The sequence below is a fragment of the Vanessa atalanta genome, chromosome 20 (assembly GCF_905147765.1).
Source record: "Vanessa atalanta chromosome 20, ilVanAtal1.2, whole genome shotgun sequence".
Classification (NCBI taxonomy): domain Eukaryota; kingdom Metazoa; phylum Arthropoda; class Insecta; order Lepidoptera; family Nymphalidae; genus Vanessa; species Vanessa atalanta.
In genome coordinates this window covers 162,538-173,529 of record NC_061890.1, presented here as the reverse complement: position 1 = coordinate 173,529, position 10,992 = coordinate 162,538, and positions in this window count along the sequence as shown.

Sequence of the window (10,992 nt, the reverse complement as noted above, 5' to 3'; positions counted from 1 at the left end):
TTTATGTAATGATGTTAATTTTTTATACCAGAAGTTGTGTATCTTGTCAATGCCTGGTGATTTCCAGTTGTGTAATTTTGCTGTTATGTTTTTTATATCTGTTTCGGTTACCTCTACAAATTCCATCTCTTTTATTATACTAAATTCTATTTTTTCGTCATTTATCCATAATGCTTTTGAATTATGGCTTACCTGTTCTTCCCATATACCAGACCAAAATACTTCTAGATCTTGTTTAGTAGGTACGTCTGTGTTCCTGTCAGTTACTGTGTTAGTGGGAGTATGTGGTTTTTGTAAATTTCTATAGAAGAGTTTTTCATTCGTTGTAAAGATGGCGTTATCATTTCTTCGCTGTTGTGCTTTTTTGTATCTTCGGAGTCTATTAACTTTAAGAGCGAGTTTTTGTTTTAACGTGTCCAAATATTCTTCTGGCTTTCTATTATTTTTGTCATGTTTAGTGTGTATAATACAATTTTGGAATATTTCTTCTACTCTTTTTACTACTTTATTTGATCTATTATTATTGTAAATATACTGAGTTAGTCTACCGCAGTCCGCTCTGAGTTTTTCGATATCTTTTTCGAGTCTTTGTTGCCACGGTGGTTTATTAGTTTGCTTAGTTTTTGTGCGTTGCATATTTTCTATTTGTTTAGGATTTACTTCTTCTGTTATTACTAATGCTGTACAGTATATGAGGGTATGTATGTCTATTAGCTGTGTATCTTCTGAAATAAATCTATTTAATATGTTTTGGTTAAATATTTGAATTAAATTGTAGAGTTGTGGGCTATATTTTATTTTACGAAGTCGAGGACGTATTAGTGGATCCGTTCCTGAGTATTGCAATAAAGTTGTACTAAATTTATCATATATTTCTTGTATGTACGTTTCAGTAATCGGATTTTGTGCGTTTAAAGTATTAACTTCGTTTTCTAATATTATCGTTACAGATTCAGTTTGTGTTGACATATCTGATGTGTGTGTGTTTTGTGTGTTTGGTATTGTAAAAGATTCTGTTTGAGAGTGAAATTCTGAATGAGACGGATTTCGGGGTAATGGTGTAGTAACGTCGTGTTGTTGTAGCTGTATACGTGCTTCTTCTTTTAATCGGTTCAATTCGTCTTCGGTTAGTAGTTTGTTTTTTACTATAGTTCTTCTCTGATCGGAAATTCGCTGTTCTGTAACCGTAATCCCTGGGTATTCTTGTGTAAAAAGTTCATGCATCTTCTGTCTATATGTGGTCATGTCAGTCTCTAAATTGGTAATATAGTAATATGTTCGCATGATAAATGAGTTTACCTCTTTGCTCCATCTCATGCGAACTCTCGGTTTTCCAGCCTTGGTGGACGCGGGCAAAAAGGCATTCGCCTCCCGCGCAACATTCAAAGCTGGTAAGTGTGATTCTGTATTTAAGCTAATAGTGGAAGGTGATGACTGGACGGAGGGTGTGTATGATGAAGTGCTAGGACTATTATAAGGCTCTATTGGGCTACTTGTTCTGTCTGTCAGTCTGTTAGTTTCATCATCGGTAGCGGCTGTAGCATTAACGCCGTGAGCCCGCCTGTTCAACTCACGACGACCGGCTGTAGTGTGGAATTTATCGGGAGAAGCCCGCCTGCTCAACTCCTCACCGCTGACGGTCCGCATGCTGTCACACCCAGCGCCAGCTCCAAGTGTGCCCCGGCGATCGCCCCCGGGTAGCGGCCCTATACGTTTCTTCTTACTACGCGTCTCCATACTAAATGGGTTACCATTGCCACGTTTGCCACGCCAGTAATTTAATTATCGTGTGTCCGCCCCCCACGTGATTAGATGGTCAATCAGGACGTGTGGTTGGGTTTCGGGGGGCTTATTATTATTATTATTTTTCTTTCTCTTTTTTTTCTCCCTTTTGAAGACGTAATAAAACAGATACACGAGCCCAAGCCAAGTGTATCAGTCTTTGTAGGGTTAAGCCTATGATGATGACAGGAATTTACGTGTGAGACGGCAAGTGTTGAGAATAACTGCTTTCTGAATAAGTGTAATGGTGGATGCGGGCATTTGCAGTGCGTTTAGGTTAGTCGAAAGGGTTTTTGGGATAACACCCGTTGTAGATATTACAATGGGCAAGATTTTTACATTATCTACTTGCCATTGCCTTTTTATTTCGGTTGCCAGTTCTACGTATTTTGAAATCTTTTCAGTGTATGTATTAAGAAGATTATGTGTGTTGCATACTGCTATGTCTATAATAAATACTATATTTTTATTTTTATCTATTACTGTAATGTCCGGTCTATTATAATGTATTGTCTTATCTGTTATTATAGTTCGGTCCCAATATAATTTAAATGTGCTGTTTTCTAATACTGTGTCAGGTGTATATTTGTAATAGGCCACCTTTTTGGTTAGTAATGAATAAGCATGAGCTAGGTTCTGGTGGATAATTGCTGCAACTTGATCGTGTCTATGTTTGTAATCAGTTTGGACTATGGATTTGCAAGCCCCGGTGATGTGTTGAATGGTTTCAGAACTACTATGGCATCGTCTACATAAATCAGTTGGTAAGTTAGGTAAGCGGATGATGTGCTTTTGGTAATTGCGAGTGTCTATTACTTGATCCTGAATGGCGATCATGAAAGCCTCTGTTTCTGGAAAGAGCTCACCTCTCCGTAACCATTCGTTCGACGCATCTTTGTCGACGTGTGACTGGCCAAGATCGGCTAAATGCCTACCGTGTAGAGACTTTTGGGACCACAAATCTATTTTTTGTTGTCTAGTAATTAATTTTGCTTGAATACTTCTATTGCTTAGATTAAGAGGCGTTAATTTTTTGTCAATTTCGATTGCGTGCTTGTGGAGTTGTGAGTGATCAGCCTTAGAATAGAAATAATTACGCAGTTTGTTCGTTAATGTATTATGTAGATTTTTTATATCAATTAAACCCTGTCCTCCATCCTGACGAGGTAGTGTTAAGCGTTGTATGCATGACCTGGGATGACGTTTTCTATGACTAGACATGTGTGTGTTTATCATACGCTGTAGTTTTAGTAAATCTGTTTGAGACCAGGTTATGATCCCAAAAGAGTATGTGAGGACCGGGATTGCGTAGGTATTTATAGCTTTCACAGTATTACGTGAGTTGAGTTGGGTCCTTAAAATCTGGTTAAGCCGAATTTTAAATGTCTTGATCAAATCTAACTTAGTTTGTTTCTGCTCTATTTGTTTTGACTGGTGAAATCCTAAATATTTATAAGTGTTGTGTTCATTCATGTGTTCTATTTGTTCACCAGTGTCAAGTACGTAAGAATTTGTTTGTGATTTCCCCTTAATAATTGAGTGTATTTTGCATTTGTTTACCCCAAACTGCATTTGGATGTCTGTCGAGAATGATTGTGTGATGTCAGCTAGTTTTGTAAGTTCGGCATTGTTTTTTGCATATATTTTAATATCGTCCATATAAAGTAGATGTGAAAGGGTATGATGCGAGTCGTTATGTTTTAGTTGAAGTCCCATTTCAGTTTTATTAAGTAACTCTGACAAAGGATTCAGTGCAATACAAAACCATAACGGACTGAGCGAGTCTCCCTGGAAGATACCTCGTTGGATTTTAATTGTTTCAGTAGTAAGTGATGTATTATTTTGTATTAATTTTAGCTTTGTCTGCCAATGAAGCATGGTAACACGTAAAAATGTTATTAAATTAGGGTGAATTTTGTAGCGTTGCAGTATGTAAAGTAACCAACTGTGAGGGACTGAATCGAAAGCTTTTTTGTAATCTATGTACATAGTGTGAATGTTTAATTTTTTTGTGAGTGCTTGTTTCATTACTATTGCGTCTATTGTTAACTGTTCCTTACATCCTTGACTATTTTTCCTGCATCCTTTTTGTTGCTCTGCTAGTATGTTATGGTGATCAATGTGTGTATAAATTAAGTGGCTGATACATCCTGTTATAATTTTGTATATAGTTTGAAGACATGTAATAGGTCGGTAATTAGCTGGATTTTTGGAATCTGCACCTTTCGAGAGCATGTAAGTGATTCCGTGAGATATGAATTTTGGCATAGTGTGTGGTGAATGAATAAATTGATTTATGTGGCTGTGAATGAATGGATGTACGCATGTGAGTTTTTTGTACCAATAATTGTGAATGTTATCAGTCCCAGGTGCTTTCCAATTGTGTGTGCGTTTTATAATTTGAATGAAGATGTCTATGGAAATATTTTCAAAATCCATTGCGGTAATGTGTCCTGTGTCTGCTGATTTTAGGAGCCAGTCGGCATTAGTGTTATGTTGTACTGGGTTTTCCCATATACTTGCCCAAAATTGCTGTAGGTCTTGAGGTGATGGAGTGTTGGAGTTCTGAGTAGTATTGTCTTCATGATTAGTATTCATAGTTCTGTAAAACTGTTTTTCGTTATTTATAAAGGTTAAATTCTGTTGTTTACGTTTTGTGCAATTTAAATATCTTTTTAATCTATTCGAAGCTGCATTCAACTTCTGTTTCAGTGTGTCAAGAAAGTGTTGGGGCTCTGTATTAGGTTCTTCATGCCGTGAATGAGTTTTGTATTTTATTTTTATTTCATCAACAGTTTTTAGTATTTTGTGACTTCTATTTCCTGCAATGTATTGTGTAAGCCTACCTATTTCTAGCCTATATTTTTCTATTTTATTCTCAATCCTCTTTTGCCATGTAGGTTTCCTATTGCGACTATTTCTTACCGTTTACTCTGCTGCAAAAAATCTAGTGCCATTACAGGCAGCTGCTGTATACGCTGCTGAATAGATTATTGTATGGAGTGTGTTGAAATTTTGGTCGTGATTTAAATGTTTCGGTACTACTGTGTTATTTAGGTAATAGACAATTTGAGAAAATTTACGAGATGATTTTTGTTTTGGTATGTATGGTCTTGTCTCTGGGTTTGTGTCACTAAACTGTGCTATCGCATTACTAAACTCTATTTCAATTTTCTGTAGTAGATGGTTTTCAGGATCTATATCTGTAATCAATGTTTGAATTTGTGTTTGTGGTCGTATTTGTGTAAGCGAGTTTGAGGTATCCGTGGCAATTTTTGGCTTGTTATTATCAAAATTTTCTATTGTTATATTTTTTCCCGGAGTCTGAAGTTGAGGGTGTATATTTAATTCAGATAATTTTTGTTCTACTTCTCTTTTTAATCTATGTAACTTATTTATGTTTATTTTATTATTGAATAATAGTCTTCTTTGATCAGCAATTCTCTGTTCTGTAATATGTGACAAATGTGGATGTTTTTCTATAAATAGCTCATGCAATTTTTTCCGGTATGCAGTTTTATTTGTTTCTAACTCAGTTACTATAAAATAACATCTAATAATTTCATCGTTAATTGCGTCTGACCATTTCATTCTACTATTTGTGGGTTTATTTTGCGTTAAAGTCGGTGTCAGATGCATAAGACTGTTTGCTTGATGGGCTTCTGAATGATTGTGAATGATATGTGAATCTGTCTGTATTTGTTGTTTTACTTCATCGCGTATATCATCAAGTGTACTTTGTGATAGAAGTTTTCTTCTTAAGATTGCCCTTCTTTGATCTCCTAATCGTTGTCGACTGGCCTGCATTTCGGGGAATTTGCAATCGAACTCTTTATGTAGCGACTCTAAATATGAATTCATATGTGTTGTCTCACACTTAGTTATTATAAGGTATGTGCGCCATATGAATCGGTTCATATCATCAGTCCATTTTTTTCGCACACGTGGGAGGTCAGCAGTGGGTACAGGGTTGATGGCGAGTGCCTTCTGCACAACAGCTGTTGACCTTGTTGACCTTAATGAATATAAGGATGATGGTGATGAATTCAGTGAACGGAAAAGGCTATGAGTGGAAGAAGGAGATGGTATTTTAGAGAAGAGTGAGTGCTCTGAGGATGAATTAGATGATGGTGAGGATGATCGTTCGGCTGTAGTCAATTTTTCGAGGGGAACCCGCCTGCTCAGTCCCCCGTCGCCAACGGTTCGCATGCTGTGACATCCAGCGTTAGCTCCAGATGTGCCCCGGCGACCCCCGGGCAGCGGCCGTAAACTATATATCTTATTTCGACTTTAATTATTATTATTAAATCTGCTCCTTTACACAGGGTTAAGAAACCTATAATTCAATTTTTAAACAAGCCGATATTTATATATTTGGTAACACTGAATTGAATTTTAAAAATATATTAAGGAAATATTTTTTACCACAACACTGTTTTCATGTCACTGGTGTATTTGCTATCAGAGGTATTTATATTTGTTCTTTGTTTTTTCCTATAATGTATTTTTTTTTCTTAGACGCTTACTTTATAATTTTAATTAGTTTTTTTTTTAATTTTTGTGTTATGTAATTTATTTGTTTTTTAATAAGCACAGTAGTATTTTTTGTCTGTATCTTAACTTTTTTTTGTTTTTTGTCTTACATGATGAGTTATGAGTTTTCTTACATGGTAATATTTTTTAAGACTGGATATATATGTAGAATTAGACACTTTGCATATCACGTTGGCTTCCCAAATAAATAAATAAAATATTGACAGTGAATTTTTATGATGCGTGCGCACACGGTGACTTGAAATACATGATGAAGCTAACTGAAAACTACATACACAGTAAAAAGCCTAATTGAGTGTCTAGTCTCTCGGAGTCGAAATAGACACACTTTATCTTATTTTAAATTTTATTATAAATTTAAATTGTGATTGTTTAGTGAGTGAGTGTTAGGGTACCGGTGGAAAAAGTAAAAAAAAAAATACCTTTTATCATAATAGTAATAACAATTTGATTAATATTAATAAGTAGATTATTATTATTTTATGTTAGTTTATTATTCTCACGCGTATAAATGTACACGCATCTTTTATATCTAAGAATTTTTAACTAAAAAGCCCTTATGGGTTTTTTTACACATAATTGTGGTATTAACTTTGTCTATTTTTCAGCGATAACCTCGTAAGTTAATAGTTCACTTTAGTTAGACACAGTTTCTGTTACAAAGACTGTGAATGAAATATGTATGTGAATCTAATATGTATTTTAATTTGTACGGAAAGTCTGTAAGTATATAAACGAATGCTGGTAATATATGTAAATGTATTATACAAAAAAAAGCGAATACTGAATCGTATGGAGGCGTCGGTGTTGAGAAACGACAGTGATACTTTTATGGTATAAAAACTAATTGAGTAAATTAAATTTTATAATATCATTAATGAAGCTCGTGTTAAAATGAGTAATATTACTGTATCCATAGGTTTGTCGGTCAGTCGTCGTATTTGTATTTGCAACATGATAATAATTTTGAGCACTGAATGACATTTGATCAATCCTAAAGATAATTGCAGTAAATGCACATTTTTGAATGCGCAACTTTAAATAAATATATTAAGATTTTATCAAAACGGTGAATTATAGAAATAAGTTTTACTTGAGACGGAAATTTTTCAAAAGAGCGCAGGTTTGACACCGAGCGAACGTGAAGATAACGTCAGTGAGGGCATGCTGAAGGACAACTCCTGCGAAACTTCCATGTTCGGAAGTGGTGGGGAATTCCGTCAACGTGCTACCAAGAAACTCGACCGACCAACTGCGTCAAGCTTAAGGTGATTGCACACCGGCCTGCGACCGAGCCTAAACCTAACTATTAAACTATTCTCTTCGCAAAATTATCTTTATAGTGTTCATTTTGTTTTTGTAAAAATGATTTATTCAACTTAATATACTTATCATTAAGGTATAAATTTAAAGAAATCGAGATATCAACTGTTGCCTCCCAATATATATTCTGTAATGTTATGTATGTACTTTACTATACTCGACTGCATAGAGTCAGTAACTCTTGCGGGGCAATGTATACGGTTCTATAAAAGGATTCCAGAAAGCTAATTGCCAAATTTAAAAAAAATGCTAAGTAACGCTTATGTGCGAAAGGTTATTATACAATTAGTGAATTGATGATTGATAGCACACCTTGGGAATGAAACGATGGCCTCCTGAATCGCCTCCTATTCATATTCAATATATGTATTTAATAAATTTGACAAAAAAGACTCGCTGGTTTCTTTCGCCGGTTCTTCTCAGGTCAGAGTATTTTCTTTTCCGAACCGGTGGTAGTGTTTAATTTGACTATCAATAAGTAAGTGTAATGCTTCCATATTGTATAAAGGAATTTGAGATTGAGTTTTAAGTTTATCTTGTAAGCCTATTCTTAATAATATATATAATATAATAATATTCGGCCAGTCGAGCCGAATGGCTAAGGGTATAGTCGTGTGGTCAAATACATATAAGTTGAGTACATTTCAAAATAATTTTATTTTTAGGCTTCGCTCTGCAGAGTAGCTAATCCCAATAAACCCGACAGGAAACGACCTACAGATGATGGAATATGAATAATACCTTTACTTATTGAATACTATAATTTCAGAGGAACCATGTTATATGTCGATATAAAAATAATCTTATTTAGTATTATAGGTCATTATTATTATTACAAATAATATACTAGTTTATTTGTAGAGCACAGATCCCCTAATTTGATGAAATCCTGAGGGTCCAAACTGTGTGTCCAAAATTACTGTATAGTACAGTAGTATAGGCTTGGAGTACAATGGTTAAAGATATAAATATTCACCTTTTTTTGTATCTTTTAAATACTTAGTCTACTTGTGCTTGAATGGGCGTGAAAAAACCTGAAATAAATAAACTATTATTATTTCCAAACAAGTACGAGTAAGTTTTCACGTGCTCACTATTTGTAAATAATCTCGTGCTCGGCGATGAAGGCAAACCACGTAAGGATGTGCGTGTCGGTAAACGTCTATAACGTGTATTTCCACAAATGTCGATCAAGCAGCATGGCGGCTTCATCGTCAAACCTTCACCTTTACAGAAAGCCGGACTTAACTTATGAGAGGTTTTTCACCAGAAGTGTTGATGTTATAACTCGTGTCAAAATAAATAACAAAATATGACGATTAATGTAATGAATGCATTATATAATAAAAGCGTTTATTCCTCGGTTTTTCAACTGATATTCTTATTTTGTTGTTTGCTTGCTATCGTGGAGCGTGTTATCTATAAAACCATTTTGAAATAAGAGTAGCTTTTTATAGAAACATGCAAAACCATGTTATGACTGACCACCGGTTCAGTAAAATTCTACAGCTCAGCAAACTGGCAAACGAGCCACCTGTTCGTAAATTATCACCACCACCTATATACATCAGCGCTGTAGGAACTATTAAACATTCCTAACATTGCAATTTACACCACCAATCTTGGGAGCTTTGACGTTATTCCATGTGCCTGTAGTTACACTGGCTCACAATAATACTAAGTATATAATAATAGTAAGTAAGGAGCGCGGTGGCAAGATCTTGAGAACCCAGCAGTAGGAAAATAACAGGCCGTTACTTTAAGTACAAACCACGGAAAATTCCATCCGGTTTATTATAATTGTGAGTTTATAATTAAAAATTTTAAATATTGAAACGTTAAAGATTTACTATACTTTACAAGTATTAAAATATTTCTTGCAATAAATATTTAGCGTAATAATTTCTATTATTCCGCTGAACGCTTCGTATTATTCGAATCGGAAATATCGTAACTGAGTTTGTAAACTCATTGTTTCTTATTTCAAGTGAGTACGGAATCATAAAATCAATATCGATTCAAAACATTTACAATTGATCAAGTTACATAATGAGTGTAGATACTGTTTGTTTGTTAATATTTTTACAATCGAACGTCAAACGAACCTGTTATGAATTATGATTACGGAAAGTTTTAGCCAATTACGATACGACCGCAGAATGCGTGTTAATAATTTAATCATTGTTAACTTTTATTTTAATCTTATAAATCTATGGTATTTGTGGATCAACTAACTTATTTGAGTCCGCGTGTATTTTGAGCGAGTAACATAGAGCGACTTCATCTTCACCTGCGGGTATCAGAGAAGACCAACGTTCGAATATTATATTATATTCAAGATATTATCACCACAGATAACGAATAGGTCGGTTTGCTTACTGATGGTAAAATTGTCTAATAAAATAGTCGTAATTCGAAAGTCCCAATAACTTTTCGTAAGTTTTCCAGTCGCGTGTATGTTGTACAGAGCATTTGCATTACATATAATACGTATTCGCACGTTATTGCATGTAAGATATACGTAGGTAGTTGAAATACAAAAATGTGTTTATCATCAATTGTTTCCTAAAAACGTAATTTGTAATTAGTATTTCGAATGAAAGGTTACTAAAATTTGTAAAATCATAGTAGGTATATCGAAAAATAATTTAGTTAATACGAATATTAAACGTGTTAGCAGACATCACATCGCACACAAAATCTTTATTATAATATTCCAAGATTTATCAGTAATGAATATCTGCAACGTGTTAAGTAAAATAATTGATGAAATTAAACAACAATGTATGTTTTGGAATTGTTTATTATCCTTTTATTTTTTAATAGCAACGAATAAGGTTAACACGGTATTGCCCAAACACTATTTAAAGGCACCAATAAACGTTTGATACTTTGTTGTACATACTTTTTGTTTTAGTTAACATTATCAGAGCCGGATTTACAGTCCTGTAAGTCCTGGAGCCATAGAGGAGTGGATGCTCCTAATTATTAGTATACAAATTAATTTGAAAATTTTCATTTCGGTCATTTTCATTGTCAGTCCGGTTTGCCTCATTGTATCACTAAATTTTGAAACAGTAATTAGTAATACATATTATTATAATTTGACTATATTATATAAAATTGTTAACTCGTCAGAATCTCTATTGAATCTCCATAAGGGAGGACCTTGTGGAGGCTCAAGGGCAGTTACCCTCCCCTAAACCCAGCCCTGATCACTATTTAATAATTACATATTATTATTAATGTTAGTTATAAAATATTTATAACTCATTTATAAGTTACGAGAATATAACCTTTAAGTGTCAAAAATGCACCGTTTGCAGTAGTTCG